At 36.3% G+C, this 21,561-nt stretch overlaps 2 long non-coding RNA genes across 2 annotated transcripts in view; one reads left to right on the top strand and one right to left on the bottom strand.

Moving 5' to 3' along the window:
• The window catches only part of LOC145670732 (uncharacterized), a 47,417-nt gene that overhangs the window by 23,541 nt on the left and 2,315 nt on the right, over positions 1–21,561 (top strand). The window contains exon 2 of the long non-coding RNA XR_014128401.1: positions 12,083–12,371. This is a non-coding gene — a long non-coding RNA (uncharacterized LOC145670732). The remainder of the gene's footprint in view (positions 1–12,082; positions 12,372–21,561) is intronic.
• The window catches only part of LOC145670733 (uncharacterized), a 248,725-nt gene continuing 246,151 nt past the window's right edge, over positions 18,988–21,561 (bottom strand). The window contains exon 3 of the long non-coding RNA XR_014128402.1: positions 18,988–19,744. This is a non-coding gene — a long non-coding RNA (uncharacterized LOC145670733). The remainder of the gene's footprint in view (positions 19,745–21,561) is intronic.

Consider the following 21,561-nt stretch of genomic DNA (forward strand, 5'->3'; position numbering starts at 1 on the left):
TTTTGTCAGCCTTTGACTCCAAAAGGAAGCATTTGTTCACCTAAGTTGGTCTATACTTTTTGTCTTATCTTGATGTCAGGAATCACCTCCTCAAACATTATCGGTGTTGTTTTGAAACATCCTGTATATCAAGCGATGTATGATAAAATAGTGGCACATATCAGTATTACAAATCAGTGCCGTGAACACATTCTGAAATCTGAATTCATGCATATTTATAATTGGTATGTTTCTACTTAGGCGAAACACATTTCAAATCGGATTATTGGTGGAACATTCCCTCCAATTCCGAGATTAGTGTGACATGTCCCCCTCATCCCTCCGGGATTTGCGCCAGTGCTCCTATTTGGGCGTTTTAAGATAATTTCACCTAGAATGGAAGAAAAAGGAGTGTAGGTACTTCCCTAAGATGCGTATACGAGACATTCGAAGTTTGTGCAAGAGTATTCGGTTAGACGAATTCTATATGAAAGGTGTAGAGCCTGTCTATTTCATATATGATGCCCTCGAAAAATATGCGAAACATACTTCGGCCCTATCCCCGCCACCCTCTGACGGAGGAATTACTCCCTTTGCTTAGGGAAAATAAGTTAATGGCCTCAGCTGTATTGCCAATTTGTCATTCAGTCATTTGACCTTGACGAGTGAAGATCGTAGGCTACTTAGAATGGCTAACAAGACTGAGCACAGCAGAATCCGTGAAATAATTCATTGTGGCAACGCTTCAGCATTTGAAAGATCTCGGCACAGCAATTTGTTCTTCCTCTTTCGAGAGAGGTACGAGAAAACACACATCGACAGCAGCGCCAGAAGGGACACAGTTGAAACAGAAAGGCTCTCGAAGGAAGGATACAAAATATGACCTACAGTAAGGCATTTCGTATTACGTAATGCCATGTGGCGAATGAAGAATTGGTCTGACGATTCTGAGTGACAATTCCAACTTCACACAAGAAAAGGAAAAGGATTATGATTATGCATAGTGATGGTCAAACAGGAAACTTCATGTAAAACACACGTACATCATACACAGTTATCTGATCCTCCTCTCCTGTCAATTATCATGGGGCAATGAATTAGCATTACTTCCAAAAGTTATACCACAGCTATTTATTCTAAGTTTTTACGTAGTGGTTCCTTTGATAACACTTACTATCCTTGGCAGAATTTACATACTCCCGAAATAACGTGTAATCTCGGTAAATTCAAGACGCCTGATCAGTCTTCCAATGATACCATAGAAGCGAAGTAATCTCAAAATACTTCTCTAAATTTTAATACTGTTTGATGTCACTGGAAGTAAGGCTGTCACATTTGACAGCAATTTTCAAGCAGTCAATAATACAATTCACCTCTCATTGCGTGCATGAAGACTCTTCGTAATTACTACTTCTTACTTAAACTTTTTATTTTTATTTATTTATTTGTTTATTTACCCCCAGCAGAATACAAGCTCCAGTTATAGGAGGTTTACCTAACATACATTTGTATACAAATACAGGAACACAAAAATACAAAAAAAAAAAAAAAAACAAATACAAATACAAAAAATGAAATGAAAAAAATATAAAATAAAATTAAACAAATTGAAATATCCATATTATTTGTAAAAATGTAACATCTCAAAAGCTTCACTTTTCACTTCCACAAAAATTAAGTAAATATAAATTTAAAAATTCACTCGATGTTAATAAGAGCCTCATGTACTCATTTACAAATTAATCATTTTATCAAATCAGTTATAAAATATTTTACATTTTATAAACCTGCTCTAATTTCTTCTTATAATTCATAATATTTGAGCTAAAATCAAAATCTATCTCTTTCTTTGCCTAAATTATTCCATTATTCTTCGAACACATTCTTATAAGTTGCAAATTTCTACAAATTTCTGTTCTGGCTACCTTGCAATAAAATAGATCTCTACTTCTTAAATGATTTTGTTTTACATTAAAACTAATTTTATCTAAAGAGGAACTGTTTTGTATTATTCCATTTATGATTTTATAAAGAAATAGATGTTCAAAATATTCTCTCTCGTTAGTTAACTATATAAAACCAAACTCTTTCAATAGTGCAACATACGATATTTTATTTTCATAGGCAGACATATTGTACTTTTTAAAATATAAATATCTTAAAAATTTCTTTTGAATTTGTTCGAGCTGTCTCTGGAGAAATTTCTGATATGGATTCCATATAAGAGAGCAATATTCTAATTTCCATCTACCCATAGCATTGTAAATCATTACAATGGCGAGTTATGAAAATATTTTGAATTTATAATTACAAATCCTAATCATTTATACACATCTTTAATAATACTTCTTATGTGGTCATGAAATGACAAATTAACATTCATTGTAACTCCCAGGTCTCTTATTTAAATATATATGTTTTGGTCTAATCGTCATTTATCAAAAAGTAAATTCATTGTTACGATGAGTTGGCTGTACTGCCCCACTCTCCACTCCATCTATTTTAACTCGTGTACTGTCCTGTAAAGATCAAGGTATACCTACTAAGTGAGGTTTTTATACAAATATACAGTACTATATATAACAAAATTTGTCCAATGTATTATTATTTATAATTATTATAATACTCAAAAGAACAACATATGGGTGTCCATGCGTTTTCAAGAAAAATGATGTGAACATTGTCCCACAGCACGCGATGGCAAAAAAGTTGTTATCACTTGTGGTACTACTGTGCCATTCTAAAAACTAATTCACACATAGGGTGCAATTCTCCTGCCCTTCCCTTGACATGCTCCGTCCGTGTCATGGCCATAACCATTCACACACACCATGCCGTGCCGTTCCACTATGCTTTCTGCACCATTTTCTAAGGTGGATTGCATGGGTGGTACTACTGTGCCATTCTAAAAACTAATTCACACATAGGGTGCAATTCTCCTGCCCTTCCCTTGACATGCTTCGTCCGTGCCATGGCCATGACCATTCACACACACCGTGCAGTGCCGTTCCGCTATGTATTCTGCACCATTTTCCAAGGTGGATTGCATGGTTGGTACTCCTGTGGCATTCTAAAAACTAATTCACACATAGGGTGCAATTCTCCTGCCGTACCCTTGCCATGCTCCGTCCGTGCCATGGCCATGACCATTTACACACTCCATGCCGTGCCGTGCCGTTCCGCTATGCTTTCTGCACCATTTTCCAAGGTGGATTTGTAGGGAGGATCAACTTTGTACCCATTCGAGTATACCGAAGAAAGTCGGTGCATTTTGTCTAGTTCTTGAGTCCTTTGTCGTCAAGGCGATCTGTAGGGCCACGGCATGGGTACGGTAAGGCATGTATGAGTTAACAAAGACAAGCCTTCGAATTCTCAATGGTCAAAGTCTGAAAAGAAACTTCACATAGAAACGGTACTCTAAGTGTGAATTAAACCTTAGAAGAGCCTTCACACTATCCATTCGTTCGGCCGACTGATTCCAAATATATCTTAGATGTGAAATTTCTTGCATATGTAATAGTTTTTCGAGAAAAGAAAAGGTAGAAGTTGAACATAATTAACTTCTCTGAAGAAGCAGTAGTGTACATATTTTAAGTCCATTTTGTGCTAAATATGTCAAAGTATTCATGACAAGGAATCAAACAGAGGTGCCTCGTGAGGGAAATCAAACCCGTAAAAATTAAAGAATTTTCCGGTTGAAACTAAAAGAAGAAAACTTCTTTATCGTACTAATTCCTGTATTCAATAATTAATATACTAGATAATCTTTATTCCCATTGTTTCAAACGATAAAATTTTGTGTTTCTACCAGTGTAACTTTTCTCAGGAGCAGTGTTGGATTTAGGTTTGATGGGGCCCTAAAATATTGAAAGGGGCTCTTTATACGTCAAGCTTTCTCTTTCAGCGACAAAATGTCGCCGTTTTCTTCGTTTGAGTATATGCTACGTGCTAATTTATGGATCTAAATTGAAACAAGGGCCCATTACAAGCAGTGCTGGGAAACGGGGTTCCATTATAAGCGGGGCTGGATAACAGGGGCCTCATTACAAGTGGGGCTGAGAAATACAGCCCCTGTTACTTGCTTCATAAAAGCCTAGTACACAACGCTACAAAACACTATTGTTGTATGTGGGTTTTATCTTTATTTGCTTTTCCTTGTTACTTGGAAATTATATTACAATCAATTTTTTTCTTTAAAATGTTTGTACCCCCAAGCGAGCGGGGCCCTAAGCTATAGCTTGTTTAGCTTATACGCAAATCTGGCACTGGTCATGAGCGCCTCTGGAATCAAACATTAAACCGTCTAGACATGTTTGCAAACTTAGTTGTCATGTGAGAAAAGTACTTTAAACCTTAACGGGTATTTAGAAATGTATTAACATTAACACAATGTAACATTTCCTTCTTTACAGAATTTGAATATTCTATAGTTCTTCTAGTATCTAGTATCTAGGACCGGATCAGGCCTGCAGCAAGCCCAAAAATGTAGGCGGGGGGCGATGCAACCATATTATAATTCATTTGCCAGTCTACCGTGAAAATTTTAGGGTGGGCCAGCCAAAATTTAGGGGGTGCCCGGCCCCCCTAGACCCCCTGTATAGGACCTTGACCGGATTCCTTTATGTGGAAATTTTTCTAGGGTTTCCATTTTCTTCTTCAAATCACAATAATCGTAAACAATAGCAAAATACATCGAGAAATGTACAGGGTGGTGCAAAAGTGTGGAGACATCCGAATAAAATTCAAACCATTCAGAATTGGGGGGAAAAAGTAAGAAAACGCGATAATAACAGACGAGGAGGAAAATCTTTGGAAACATATGGCACTATCGGCCGCCATCTTGAAATCCGTAATCTTGAAATGACGAGAACTTTTTAAAATGGGAATCCTATCCTAATTTTTATAAAAAGTTCCCGTCATTTCAAGAGGGCGGTCGATGGTGCCATATGTCTCAAAAAGATTTCCCCCGTCGTCTATTATCACTTTTTCCCAATTCTGAATGGTTTGGATTTTATTTGGGGGTCTCCACTCTTTTAGACTACCCTGTACTGTGTCTACTGACTTCTACTGCTACTGTATTTTAGCAACCCTGTCAAGTAATACAGAAAATAATCCACAACTGCTTTCCCAACAACCCCATCGTTCGTAACTCCGCGTAAACAGAAATGCAGGAACTCATCACATACGTCATACGAATGAGTTCCTTTTCAGCTACAAGGCTATGCGAGACTTGGATTTACGGTTTAATGTGGAATCCTAACCATCGTAATTCATTCAATGAGCTTCCTCGTGGCTACCACTTTTGGCGTGAAGTACCCGGGTTAAGATTCCCGGCGGGAGCTCATGTGGTTCGTATTCCACTTTAAGCTGTAGGTTCACGTCTCATGTAGCCTCGTTTCTGAAAGGAACGCTAAACTCAAATCAAATGAAAAAGTAATTCGTTCAATTCTCTCCCACCAATAATTGAACTCTAGACCCTGGGCAGCGCAGGTGCGCTCACAAGCCTCGTGACCGGCAGATAAAGCTACAAATGTGTTTAGTGTGAACGTAGACTCTCAATTATTATATTATATTTGAAAAAAAAAAAAGCACGTTGTTTCATATGTTGAGTCTGCGTGAAATAAAAGCGCATTATAATCAAGGAAAATCTCACCAACAACATTACGTCAATCCACACACCTACACGCCGAAATTCCTGCATTTTATAAAGTGATAAGGCTTATCACTTCATGTCTCCTTTATACTTATATATTGAAAGTAAGACAGATAGTATAACAGAGTATGGCTTATACGCTGCTACTGCTGGATGGTACGCACGATTTCTGTAATGCTGAGCGAAAATAAATTCTTGGTTGACACATAAAAAAAGTAAAAATGTGTTTGCTCTGCTGTAAGTTTATTCAAAACCTGGACCGCAACTAGGGCTTTTTTTTTTTACTCGGGGCAAACACGATATTCAGCGCCCCTTTAATATTACTCATTTAGACGCCCCATAAGTCATGCGCCCCGGTTGCTCCCCGCTAGCTGCAGTTCTGTTCAAAACTGAAGAACCATAATCAGAAATAACTATATGTTTTCACTTAACGTTATCTTAATATATTTTTTTAAATTGGCTAATGTATGTTTTAATAAACAATTCATTTTCAAAGAGCAATTGATTTTTCAATATATATGTGCATAAAAATCTACAATTTTCTTAGTTAGATAAAAAAGAAGGCAATATGTGAGTAATTTTCCCCTTGAGACAATTAAGTCTTGCTTTTTTCAGAATTGCTTTGACTACTAGTGCTTTGATATTCTTTAATTACATATGGCGGTGCGTCAGTGCAAAAGGTTTAGAATCCCTCCAATCTTCCCCGTTTCTCGTTTCCTTTTTCTCAGCCAGTCACAAATTTTTCTCCTTGCTTTGTACCCCTGCAGTGATACATACATGCTAATTTATGGATGCTCATGTGCTGCTAAATATGATATAGAATTTTACGTAAACCAGAAATTTACGCTTTACAGTTTACATTATTTTCGTATCGTTCATTTGGTGTTTCTAGATAAAATAATCATTGCATTTTTCTATGTAAAGTAACAAAGCGAAATATGAAAATGATATCAGTTTGGCAAACTGCAAATAAGAATAAAATAAATTGTTAAGAATGACGGATTTATTATTGTGAGGGAAATGGATGACATAAAAAGTTACAAAATGATCTTACTTAAGCAATTCAAACTAGATGAATAGTAAGAAATAGATATGAGAGGAAAGCAGTTTCTTTCCATTTAAAAAAATCTCGTAAAAAAGAAAAAAGGTTACATAATGTAAAGGTTTAATATAAAAGCATAACAGCACAACAGCAAACATCCACAAGAAACTTAAAGAGAGACAAACACAGACAAACTCAGACTAAGGGACACCATTGGCATAGCAGACTTGCGGGCCTCCCACGCAAGATAAAGAAATGGGATTCTAATTGTAAACCCAATTGTTATAATACACTACTACTACTACTACTACTACTACTACTACTACTACTACTACTACTACTACTACTACTACTACTACTACTACTACTACTAATAATAATAATAATAATAATAATTATTATTATTATTATTCAAAACTCCTTACCTTTCCAAATCTCTGACTCTGTCTAAAACAATGTCTGCATGTACTGTAGTTGTCATGTGTGCAGTTTTTGTCAATGAGCGGTCTCAAATGTCCGATGAGGTTGAAATCTCCGAGAAAGAGGATCAAAGAAACTTTCTTATGATAAATTTTAGATCAAAGTTCGAAGTACTTGTATTTGACAGATGCATTTTTCTTTCTTTTTTTTTCGGAAAGAGAAAAGTTTTGGCAACTAAAAATTACACTATATAATATTGTAAATTTGCAAATAAAGAAATTGTCATTGGAAGACATTATTGTAAAAATTAAGTTTTGTTTCGTCGTCTATCGCAAGTCTTAGCGGCCTCTATGCCTCGCCCCCCCAAGATCAATATCTAATTTTAGGATATGAAAATATCGATGTTGATATATTTGATATCGAATGTTGATATGTGTCAATAAAGATATCGATGATATCGATATATCGACATATCAACACAGGCTTAGATCCGAGAAATGATGCTTGAAATATACTAGAATCAATAATCAAAATCTAAATATGTTCTTGCATTCCGTATCGCAGGTTCAGGGGGAAGGAGGTGAACCCGAACAAATATTTTAAGCCAAAAAATGTTAAAAGTAGTTATACTTCCTCCTTAATAGAAAGCTATTACTACCTGGTATTTATCTTTTAATTTTGTTTCTGATTGTCATCAGAAATCAGCGACAGTACAGAGTATAGCAATATACTCTATAATTTTTGGCAATTTGAATATTCTTGTGACACAGACACAGACTCAGAACTACAAGATTAATAGAACTAGAAATGAGAGATGTAATTCCTTTTTTCTCTCACATTGAAAGACGTCTGAATTTCGCTGAGATTGTCACTTTTTAAATATATAAATCCCCTATCCCGGGATAATTATGGCTACCGGAGTTTCGAGGTAATCGGTACCGGAAAGTGTAAAATTTGTCGACTCTCTGATCTCGACAGTTTGTTAAAAGAAATTTCACAATTCATGTTGTTATTTCTTCGTTTCAAAAACACTTCTGATTGACTATGTTCATGGTGAATTACTGAACTTATACACTCTGCATAAAAAAGAGATAGCTAACATCTTGCAGCTAGGCCATCCAATATATACCTTCAATCACACAATCGTGTCTAGTAGAGAGACCTTCTCTCTCTCCTCCTTTCCTCTCTCCCATATTAAAATCAGCAACAATATGAGCACAATTCTAATTGCAAATATGCATGTATTAATGTCAATAAAGTGAAAGAATAAAAATGAGATGAAACGAGATTCATAAATTGATGTACAAAGAAACTTAAACATATCAATGAAAAATTGAAACTAATAGATATCTGTTAGAGGTACGGAAGTGAGGCAGAGAAAGAAAATGAGATAGAAGAAGAAAAAGAAAAGGGAGTACACGTAAAAATAGGATTTAAACGTAGTAAGAAAAGAACCTAACATTATAAAGTTCCGTTTCTAAAAATTCAGCGGTAATATAGAAATAACGTTTTTAAAATTTTTGTCAAAATTATTCGAATAAATACGTAGGGGATGTTTGAAAAATTAATTAAGTCACTTTCAAATACTTTCAAATACCAAACTTGGTGGCCAAATTAAATGCTCAATTTTCAGTGAAACTGTAGAGTTCCGAGACACATCTGGAATCATGAAAAAATTTAACACACATCCCATCTTTCCGCGTAGGTCGGTTGCAAATTCGGTAGTGTTCATTAAACGTGCTGATCTCAAATACATTATAATGAACCCTAGTAGATAGGGTAGGTCATAGCTCCCATTCCATACTACTAATGCAAATTGAACAAAAAAGAAAAACAAAAAGAAAATATAGAAAAAAAAGACAAAGAAAAATTGAATGAGTCCTATTTTACTTCTAAATTTCTATCAGAAACAGCCCACATTAAAAGTCCGAATAATATCATTATGAAAAGTAAAAATTGTTTAAAAGGAAAATTGGATGTTGGTTTCTTACGGACTTAGCAAATCTTGCATATTTCGCATTTTCATACGTGGATAAAACAAATTGAAGAATTGTAAGATGGAAACGAATTTTGTGTCAAATTAATATAAATAAAATATCTTTTGAAGTAACCCAAAAGGGGGCCATTTTCTAGTAATTTTTAACATTTGTTTGTTCCGAACATCCACTCTCGATTCCACCTATTGCGGATATAACGTTGTATTCGCAATGGTAGAATGAACACGCTAGAGCTGAAACTGGTCATCGCAGTGACACGATGATTCGATTGAACCTCGGTAACTCTCAGGAAAAAAAACTACTTATTTCCTTGACATAAAGTGTGTGTTTGTGTGTGTGTGTGAGAGAGAAGAGAAAGATGCAAGACATCATAAGGAAACGTCAAGAAAGATGGAGAGAGAGAGAAAGAGAGACGAATATAAATATGAAAACTACTTCTCATTACTACGTATGATGAAGACTGCACACACTGTTTATTCGGATTCTCGCCTTGTAACTTCTCCAACCAATGTTGGTAGCGAATGTTTTATGAACAATAGTACCTGATGGGGATTCGAACCGAATTTTTCCGTTTCCAAGTCTAGGACGGTACCAATACACCAACGATTACTCTATTCGAAACATGGGGGGCGCGGTGGCTCAGTGGTAGAGCGTTCACCTCTGGTGCTTGGGGTCCCGGGTTCGATCCCAGCCCCCGCCAAGTGAACTTTGTGGTGGACAAACACCGTGCTCGTGGGTTTTCTCGGGGTACTCCCGTTTCCTCCCACTTTCTTCATTCCACCATTTCACTCATCTCTCATTATCACCGTCTCCTTTAGCCTAACCGGCATAACCGTGGGACGTAAAACTTAAAGATTTCATTTCATTTCATTTCTATGCGAAACATATTTAACAAAAGGTATAGCGTTTCTTTCTAAGAACAATAACAAGAAAAGTGGATACTACAGACAAATTAAGAGTTTCGAATTGTCCTAGTAGCTCCCATAGTTATTATTTGCCATTTCCCAACCAACATTCGTAAATCGTCTCTATCATGATACAGGTGTTTGATTCCACATTCTTACGAATTACTTGTTCAGTATGAGAAGTCACTCTTCTATTCTTTACTACCATTTTGTGAAAAAAAGATCTTTGTCTTGACCAGGATTTGTACCTACATTTTGAACCTATACTACTCGCGAGTTCATGATGTTATCCCTACCGTAGCCTGCCACCTGAAACTACAACTGAAATCACTAATTTCAGTTGCGGTCTTTGGGACGAAACGGCTTCTTTCTGTAAGGTTATTTACATCGAAGTGCACGCCAAAATTCGTTTATTTGACGACCCGGAGACGAATTAGTGCTCACTAATAAACGAAATAACATGCAATACAGGAAAAATTACAGAACTAATAACATACTATGCAGTAATTACGCCGTGCAAGTTCAAAAGTACGCTGATATAAATAATAATAATAAATGTTCAAGCTTCATGTGTAGTTGTCATCAACGAATAATATCAATATGCGGAATCAATCTAACGAACATTCTTTAAAGATTAGACAGTTGTTCCATTTACTCTTCCGTTTCCAGAAATTCACGCACGTGGTGTTTATCCACCACGTATGACATTAGATGCGGTCGATCTTATGTATACATAAAAGTCGGGACCAATACTACACATGTTATTGTCGAATAACTCAAGTTTGTGTGCAGCTTTACAAAAATATTTCCTTACGTCTCGTTTGCGTGGACGTGGTTTCAAGTCCGTTGGGGACTATAGAACACAGTGGTTCTTAACATACTTTAGCCAAAATTGTAATTCCCGTCGGTAGGAGATCAGCTATTCGTTTTAGCCTTTCGTAGTAATTATTATTGATAATGTTTAGTACTGGTAATTTTTTTCCTTGCGCATTGTCTTTTCTTTATTTTAAAATTATATCCAAATAAATGCCACCATGATTACTGTTATTCTAATGCTGTTATACTGTTATTATATGCCACCATAATTATATAATATAACTTCTTAGGCGCCAAAACTTTTCTCTTCCCGAAAAAAGAAAGAAAAATGCACTTGTCAAAAACAAGTACTTCGAACTTTGAACTAAAATCTATATAAAAAAGTTTTTTTGTTCCTCTTTCTCGGAAATTTCCATTCTATCTTGCCTTTGAGACCGCTCATTGACAAAAACTGCACACATGACAACTATATGCAGACATTGTTTTAGACAGTGTCAGAGATTTGGAAAGTAAGGAGTTTTTAATAATAATAATAATAATAATAATAATAATAATAATAATAATAATAATAATAATAATAATAATAATAATTATTATTATTATTATTATTATTATTATTATTATAACAATTGGGTTTACAATTAGAATCCCATTTCTTTATCTTGCGTGGGAGGCTCGCAAGTCTGCTATGCCAATGGTGTCCCTTAGTCTGAGTTTGTCTGTGTTTGTCTCTCTTTAAGTTTCTTGTGAATATTTGCTGTTGTGCTGTTATGCTTTTATATTAAACCTTTACATTATGTAACCTTTTTTTCTTTTTTACGAGATTTTTAAAAAAGGAAAGAAACTGCTTTCCTCTTATATCTATTTCTTACCATTCATCTTGTTTGAACTGCTTAAGTAAGATCATTTTGTAACTTTTTATGTCATCCATTTCCCTCACAATAATAAATCCGTCATTCTTAACAATTTATTTTATTCTCTTATTTGCAGTTTGCCACACTGATATATTTGTAACAAAATTGATGTTTGGTCCAACGTCTTTCGAATTCTCAACCAACCTAACGACTGAGGTTTTTGGGTTGCCTACTATTGCAGGAAAAGAAGAATTGCAGGTGATAATGCACTTTTGGAGTCATGTATACATACTAAAAATACATGTAGATCCAAAACGCGTGAGAGCATTTTACTGAAATTGCAGAGGATTGAACTTTAGACTTTAAGATATTACTGTGTCAAACTCAAAATTTGTAATCATAGTTTTTTTTTTCAGGTGCGTCGTTAAAGAAAAGTCCTTTTAGAAGCTGGTGTAATAATATGGATTTTGCTATGGAGGACCAAAGAGCTCTCATAAAAGTTTATCTGCACGAAGTGGAAAAACTCTAGATATTCATCGGCAGTTTAAAGATGTGTGTGATAACAGTTTACTTGAAAATAATACTGTTCGTAAGTGGATGGGTGAATTCACGGAGGGGAGGGGGGAGATCAACGGATGACAGAGTTCTCTCACGGCGTCGTGGAACCATTCTGATTAACCATTTAACCACTTGAAGCTAAGTAAGGTCAGTTCACGTTGAGTCCTTAGGTAGTTGGATAAGGTGAAAAAGACATCCCCTAAAACACTTGATAGAGAAACAATTAAGGTGCTGATAAGAAACAGTGCTGCCAATAGACAACTGTTTGACTTCATGATTACTATGGATGAAACGTTTATTCCCCAGTCCAATCCCGAAATAAAAAGGCACTTAAAAAGTGCAAAAGTTCCTTCTCGTCACCCCAAAAATTCACACTGCCCCCTGAAGCGAAAAAGTTATTTATGTTATATTTTATGATAGGTGCGGTAGGAGATAATTATAGCTTATTCTGTACCAAAAGGGCATACCATCACTGAGCCGGGTTGTGTAAAACTTTTGGAGAAGATATTGCTTCCTGGAGTGCAAGAAAATTGACCACAACTTGCAAGTTCGAGATGTCTTCTGCACTGCGACAGGACATCGGCGCACAAGTCTGCCATTGTCCTTGACGTTTTACAGCACAATCTATCCCACAGTCTCTCTATTTCCCAGATCTTGATCCCAGTGACTTCTGGCTATTTCTCAAACTCTAGGATTCCTTTGAGGGGTAGACATGGAAAAAAAAATCAGAAGTACCCTCGTAAGTACCTGATAGCAGTGTCTCAAACACACTCAAAAATGACTTCGCAAATGCTTTTGAAACGTGGATACACAGACTACGATGGCGTATGGAGATGGACGAAGAGTACATTGAAAGATCGGAAAGTCGCACCCAACATTGAATATGACCGGAATTATACGTAAATGTCACTCACTTTGATAGACACTTTCTTGTATAGGGAAGCTTCAAATCTGCTTGCGGGACTTTCACCCTCTATAAAAATTTCCAATGATACCACTGATTTCCAGTAACTTTACTGAAATATATAGATTAAAATGTCAGGTTCCATATTGCAAGGATCCCCACGTTGCCGTACCAGGCAATAACCACGTGTGAACTACATGTGTTAGTAATAAATAAAAACAAACAGACGACGGTCCCGAAGAGGAGTCGATCACCATCGCCAACAGTCGGAAGGACGAGAATCAACGAAGGAAGCCGACAAGACAGGATAAAAAGGACCTGCACGCCTCGATCAACATCAATCTTCCCGGATTGATCAAACACCTAAAACCCCTCTCACGACGCTTGGTCAGCGAGAGGTGCCCATCCTTATACCCACGACGCTTGGTCACCGGGTTCCTTTCCTCTTTCTCACGACGCACGGTCACCGAGAGAGAGATACCTAATCTACACCCCTCTCACGACGCTTGGTCACCGAGAGTACCTCACCTCAAAGCCCACGACGCTTGGTCATCGGGCTCCTATCTAATCTTACCTAATATTAGTGGAATTTCTTATTATAATTTGTGTACATAAACTTTTTATAATAAAAAGATGAAGGGAAAAGTCCAAATCCCGAGTACATTTTATTGCTCTACCCAAGAAGTTTTACAATATACTTAGTAAATGAAGGAAAAATTTAACCATACATTTGCTCATTTTCATAAAAGTGAAAGTAGTTCGCTTTGCACTCAATACGTAATCCAACATTTAAGTGAATAATTTTATTATACGTTTCATGATATTAAAAATTCATTTCAAAGTTATTAAGACGATAACAGGAAATTGTCATGTAGCTGGATTTTTCATAGAGCCAAAACTGTAAGAGATATCGAGAAATTGATCGGTTGGTTTGGAATTTAGTGTTTCTTTTTTAGCATCAACAGCTTAAAGTGACGTATATGAGACGTGGACTAACAGCTTAAGGTGACTGTCCAAACTACGGGGCTCCCACCGAGAATCAAACTCGGATCTTCCGCAACCGATAGTACGAAAGAGTTTTATAATTACTGATAGATTCAGCATTCGATCCGCCTTCCACCTCCTCTCTTATCAGCCTAATGAAACTGTAAATGATATATCCTTCATTTCTAGTTAAAATATTGAACTTGTATACTCTATGACGAAATACTAGAATTCTTGGTAGGTATACAATAGACCGTTTTCAAGAATATAACGTATACCTGCTGCTATACACTGGAGTTGGAAGAGGAGTTTGACAGGGATTCTGTCTTTCGCCTACGCTATTTAATGTCTATCTAGAAGAGATAGTGGGAAAGAGCCTACATAATGAACATGGCATTTCAGTAGGAGGTAGAATGATTAAAGTTTATTCAAGGAACGTTCAATACCTCATGTAAACAAATACAGGGTGCGGCACGTAAAACCGGCCCGTAAAGTGAACACATAAAATGAAATGTAATGTATTGAATATGATTAACTACAACACATAAATGAAATGTAATGTATTGAATATGACTACTCACCTTCACAGCAGCCTTCACAGCAGGTGCTGAAAGTGTCCTCCACCCACTTCAACACACATGTGAGCACGATTGAGGAGATTCATATATACCCTTGTCAGTTCTTGTGTTGTAATGCTATTGGTGACATCCTGGATCCTGGTCTTGAGTTCTTCAATTGTGTGTGGATTTGTTTCGTATATTCTTCCCTTTAACAGTCCCCATAAGTAAAAGTCACACGTGGACAAGTCTGATGACCGAGGAGGCCACAAGCCTTTGCTGATTGTCCTCTCTGGTGTAAACATCTCATGCACAAGGGACAATGATGCAGCTAATGTGTGGCATGTTGCACCGTCCTGCTGAAAGTAACATAACTGACGCTCCTCTTCGGTCAAGTGTGTATAAAACTCCTCCAGGATTCCCATATACACGTCACTGTTCACTGTCGTCTCAAAGAATATGGGCCCAATAACGCGTGTGGCGGAAATGGCACACAAAACACCAATCTTCTCATCATGCAAAGGTACCTGGTGGATTGCGTGTGGATTTTCTGTCGACCAATGCCGGTTGTTTTGGGAATTTACGTACCCAGACAGGTGGAACCACGCCTCGTCACTCATGATGAGCATTAGTGGATCCAAGAAACCACTGGCAACATTGCTCAACAGCCATGAACAGAAATGCATCCTCTTCTGCAGATCAGGCTCCTTCAGTTCTTGCACAACACTTATCCGGTACGGTTTTAACTTCAGTCCCCTTAAAACACGTCTGCAACTTCTCTCACTCGCATGAACCTGTTGACTCAATCTCCTGGTTGACTTTCGAGGACTTCTTGTCATTATCTCCTCCACCTGCATCTTTAATTCAGGTGTGCAGACAGATGGTCGTCGGTTCCTGGGAGCATTTTGAACCGATCCTGTACGCCGCCAGTTTTCAATCAATTCCTGAATGGTGCTTTTTGCTGGCACAGAACATCCTGGAAATTTCTCCTGAAACAAATTCTTTGTTTTCACAAAAGATCCAGTGAGAATGAACCCTTCAACAATGGCAACACGCTCGGGTATCGAATACGGCATTATCACACACTGACACTCACCCGGCTTAACACAACGAGGCCTTTTCTCAACTGGTTTGGACATGTTTCACTGGCTGCGGCTGCACGTGACTGCTGCAGGTCACGTAAGTCGACCCGACCTCGACACGCCATCTCTTGGTAGGAAGGTAGATTATTTAAGTGTTGCCAAAAACACAATATACCAGAATATTACGACGGGCCGGTTTTACGTGCCGCACCCTGTACATGTGGTGATTGTTTCATTTTATTGGTTAAAGAGCCTTGGAACATCCATGCGGCAGAAGAAAATAGTCCATTGTCAAGTAAGCTGTTTTTCAATGCTTTTGTTCCTTATAAGGCTTATTATCAGAAATGCAATTTCCTTACAGTTAAATAACAGAAGCAACATTGTATCTAAGAACTAAATTGAATTAATGCAATGAAAGAGAATACGCATGCGCAGAAAGTGGCTTTGACCCATCTTACGCGCGAATCACAGTTTACAATATGGCCGCGTGCGGGGAATATATATAAAACACTGGCTGGCTACAAGCACGTGCTTCTTGAAAGAAGCGCTGACCGATAGCCATCATCCGATGACTGGCGGAGTAATACCATTCTGTAACGTTTACATCAGGATCAGAAGGTTTGTTGAATGAACTTTAGGTGTATACGGTTTGCAGATGATGTGCTACTTGGAGAATCTGAAGAGAAAATCAGTAAGATGTTAGAAAACTTGAGGAAGGACTGTGAAGAATATGGGATGAAAATAAATGTTAGAAAGACAAAAGCCACGGTGATTGAAACAAAGAGGTCGGTGTCAAATATAGAAGTAGGAGGGAAGAAAATAGAACAGATTACTAGTTTTCGATACCTGGGAAGTATTATTAGTAGTGATATAAAATGTGAACGTGAAATAAAGGCAAGAATAGGAATGGGAAAGAAGCCTTTAGGAGGAAGAAAAAACTATTTTGTGGGACCTTGAATAAAGAGTTGAGAAAAAGATCCATAAAATGCTTTGTGTGGAGTATCGTAAATTATGTGGTCCGAAACATGGACATTACACAAAAATGATGAAAAACGAATGGAAGATTTCGAAATGTAGGTGTGGAGAAGAACGCAGAGAATGCGGAGAAGAAAAAAACAATTTTAAATATTATTAATTTGAGGAAGAATAACTGGTTGGACATCGGCTAAGAAGGAACTGTATCATGAGGAACGTTTTAGAAGGTATGGTGGCAGGAAAGAGAGGGAGGGGCTGAAGGAGGCTATAATTAATGGACGATATCAAAACAGAAAAATAGTACGTAAAGACGAAGAATTTAGCGGAAGACCATGGAGCATAGAATCTTCCCAGTTGCAGCAAGTGACCTGTCAATAATGGCAGAATACGTATCATGTCGCTATATATGATCGTTTCTTCGTAAATTTAAGGCAAGTATACGCTAAATTATACGAATATTAGGTAGGTATACGCCTTCTATGCCCCACTAATCCCTGCCTATGTACTTTGAAAATCTACCTTAGTTTTACAATGTGAATTGAACCCAACTTGTTTATTATTTTTTTAAAAAATAAATCTCGTCTGTACAAAAAGTATTTCTTGTTTATTTTAAGTCATTTTACAGCCGCTAGCTAGCTGTTATTAATGTCTTTATTGCCTTTAATAAAGTTTTTTTTTTTAACCTTTTCTAAGCAAGCCACTCGATTTTTTTCCTTGTATATACGTACATGACCTTGCATATCGCCTTACTTCAACCGCTATTTTTCTATGCAAACATTCCTTGTTGTTTATAACACAGCTGATCATGATAAACAGTTTCTGTCTTAATTCAATATAAATATTTTTTTAAAATCTAATTTCAGTAAAAATTTGTTAATAAGTAGTTGTGTCATAACAATTTAGTACCAATTACTTTTCAGTTTTCCTCATATTTTATTGATCTACTGTATTTGTGAACTGCAGAATTGCATGAACTCGTTGTCCTTCTGATACATTTTATCGCCCACTTAATACGTCCGCTTACACTCTATGCATTTCATTTACCGTGAGTTTACCTTAGATTCGTTCACTATTTTTATGTTATTATCAGAAAACAAAACAGGCATATAAATCCCTAAGGCTACCAAGTGTCTCGTTTCAGCTGGGACGGTCCTGATTTTTGAATACTTGTACCCAATTTTTGACATTTGGTTAAGCCGGTTTTGCATTTAATTTGTCAATTAATAGTGTTTGTAACGTTATGTAGAAAACTAATTGAGATTTGGTAAATGGCCTTCAGAATTAGAATCAATAACCTCGATTTCGTTGTCCAGTTTTTATAATATCGTGATATCTCTGTTAGTGGGCTTTACACCCGAGATTAATAACTGTTTTAAAGTAGAACAGCTTTTTAATTTCTGCTTTATTTGTGGATTTCAATGACTTACCTGACCGTAGGGCATATAGGTTCGTAACTACAAGTATATTATCTACACAAACATTTCGTATGTATTGTGAAAAGTAGTAAATTAGATAAATCACTTGCTGATAACTAAGACGGGACTTTAAGTTTCGCCTATTACCTCCTGTCTATTCAAACGTCAATCAAAGCGATGACACAGAGTTAATTTTTTGATTAGGCGAAAGTTGATTTTTTTCAAAACTTGATTTAACTCGCATACGTCGGTAGTCCTGCGCTTCATTAATAGTTGAAATTATTTTCATGCTCAAATTATTAAATAGGCCAGTATGTAGGGGAAAATTCTGACAAACTCAGGAAATATTAGTAGCTTAATGGGACTTGCAGAATAGTTTCATCAAGTACAGTAATATCCTAAAAGTCCCTCAACATTCCTCTTGAGCTTCTCCACTATGGCTGTGATATTCAATTTGGCCGCCACAGTCTATAAAACAATCATATTTTCCTTGACTTTTTACCTTAGGTTCAATCCTACCGTCTTCGAACTTCCAACAAAATATTTTGGAAGTAAAATTTCCTTTGTTTCATAAATAATTCATCTCTGTAGGTCAGGTAGATATAAAGTTACAAATGATAGAATGAGCTTGTATCGCTTAATTTTGTACTTGTGTTTCTTTCAATCATATTTTTCCTGATTTCTTGGTTTTTAATACAATAGTAGTTGTAATAGTATATATATATATACGATACTGTTGGTTACATCAAACCCTCTGCTGCTTCAGATGAAAAAAAGTCTTTGAACTAACGAGTTTTAAGGTGAGCGTTTATATTTTAGTAATTTAGGTTTCATATAATAAACTCTGCTTCTTTCGGAACAGGAAAGATACCTATTACACTGCAAAACTAAAAAGAAAAAGAAAGAACTTAAAAATATTCAAAAACATAACGTATAATACGAGGATAGTTCAACATTAAAATAACGCGAACAATTTCGGTTTTCGTGAACAGAACTGTTGGCTGCTGTTCTCACGTTGCTGCTATTGTGTGTATTATTTATCATATGCGAGATACTTATCAAAAATCATTCGACCAGCTAAAATACTCAGCAAAATGTTTAAAAAAAAAAAAAAAAAACGGAATTGTTCCAGTGTGGACGAAAACAGTGATGAAGATAGTTTATTGCACTTATGTGTGACTAGTGATTCTTGGTGCTTTGTTGCTGTCTTAGTACCAAAATTCGCTGGTCTTACGTGCAAAATCGCTAAAGTTTTTCGCCCATACAGAAAAATTGATTCGGTCGATTGTCTTGGGCAAATTTCGAAATTTGAATTCTGCGTAACAAACTACATCGAATCCACACCCTGAGATCCGGTGTACAGAACTTTTATTTATTTTGTGTCGCTGTGTACTTAATCTGAATCTCAGTCATTTTGTAGAATATTCAAATCTAGAGAAACACATGGCTTCTTTCTCAGTCAGTTTTTTTTCTTTTTAAGAAAAATGTAATTCAAATATCTTGTTATTTATTTCGGAAGTACCAGCCACTATTGCTGCTTCTTCGTCACCAATAATATCCTCTTCATTGCATCCATATCCTGGTATTTGTGGCTGATCAGCACCTAAAATATAATAGGGAAAACTGATTATACTTACCGCAACATAAAATAAAGATAATTAAAGAAAATAAAAGCTACTTCCATTTTGATTATAGAAATGCTTTAGACATACAGTAAAACAGAAGCTATAATGCAATTAGTTACGAAAAGTTATCTTCAGTTCTGTATATATTTAAAACGCTAGAAAGGTTTATATGTTTGTGAACGTTTGTATGTTTGTGGCCAATAATTGTGACAGTGAGTTCTCGGGAACCACAGGCTCTACAAAGATGCCGTTTTCGCTGATCGATTGCAAATTTTCTGTAGATTGTTCGATTCTAATTGAATATGTAAAAAAATGACCGTTATTTCTTTATTACATTTTAAGGGTACACTGGAAGTGTTGAAATTAAAAAAAAACATTATATCCTACAAGTTATACATCCAGTACCATGTATTTGTATACAGGGGTTGTATATCTCTCAGGTGTTTCTTTCATGGTCAAATGATAATGAAAAATGAAGGATAACCATTTCTCCAGTCTAAGATGAATCTTTATTGTTTGGAGTGTTTTGCCGAACGAACATCATATATCACTGACGTTATAATTAATTGTATATGTCTTTGTATTTGCTTATTACATACTGCATGCAAGAAAAAAGAAAACACTGATCACACATGAATTAGAAACTCCAACCGGAAGTAGCCTCAAATCTTGCAAACGGTGCGAGAAATTGAAAAAACTAATCAAAAAAATCTCCCGTTTTTGGTACTCCTTGCCGATTTTTATCAAGACCTCTTTCACTTGTGTCTGTAAAGGGACATGTACAGATGTGAGGAATGACAAGAAGATTCATGCTTATATGTGAGGGATGCACTATGTAGAAAGCGCAAGTTCAGCGACATGTTTGGAAATTTGTGGCCCTCTCACGTCGGCACTAATTGGCATCTAGCAGTTGCAGTTTTTTTTTCTACTTTTCTTCTTGTCGCATATTACAAGGATGAAGTTATAATGCAACTAGTTATGAATAAACTAAACTTTTCTATAACTAGTTTCCCCTTTGAAACTTGTGACCGCGCCCTCTGTTACAGTATAGATGAAAACATTTATGAAGATAATAACTTCACTTCGTTGGATTTTTGACTTATTTTTCATAGAATATACTAAACTACGAAGTGTCCCAGCAGTAGTGACTTACTTGTTAGGTGCGATAGGTTAGGCTGTATGATTAATTATTTTATTTATTTATTTCGGAAAAACAACAGGCAAATGCCTAATTACAGTTTTCCCTTATTGTAAAGTATATTTAATACACTGTAAAATACACATATAATGACATACTAATATGACCTCAATTCTATCGTAATACACTCTAAAATACACATATAATAAAATAATAATATGAAAGCAAAATATACGTTAAAATACAAATAGCACGATATACAGGATACAACAAATTCATGTAAAATGAAAATTTTGTTTGCAACTAAAAATATCTATATCTGGGTGTTCTTGTGACATCTTATTTGGTCTAGGAATTAATTCGTGCGGTTGGTACGCACACATTGAAGCTGTAGTACAAACACAAAATACATAAATACCTTAAGAAAAATATTGTCCATCGCTAGCCACCACTTTCGCCCATCTGTCAGGCAATGTACGGATTCCGTGGCGAAAGAAGTCCTCATCCTTGGAAGCGATCCAGTCAGAGACCCATGTTTCGATATCTTCTGAAGAAGTAAACCGCTGTCCAATCAAATCGTTGTTCATACAATCGAACAAGTAGTAGTCCGAAGGAGCAACGTCTGGTGAATACGGCGGGTGGGGTAAAACTTCCCAT

This window comes from Thermobia domestica, chromosome 14 (assembly GCF_964235325.1).
Source record: "Thermobia domestica chromosome 14, izTheDome1.hap1.1, whole genome shotgun sequence".
NCBI classification, from domain to species: domain Eukaryota; kingdom Metazoa; phylum Arthropoda; class Insecta; order Zygentoma; family Lepismatidae; genus Thermobia; species Thermobia domestica.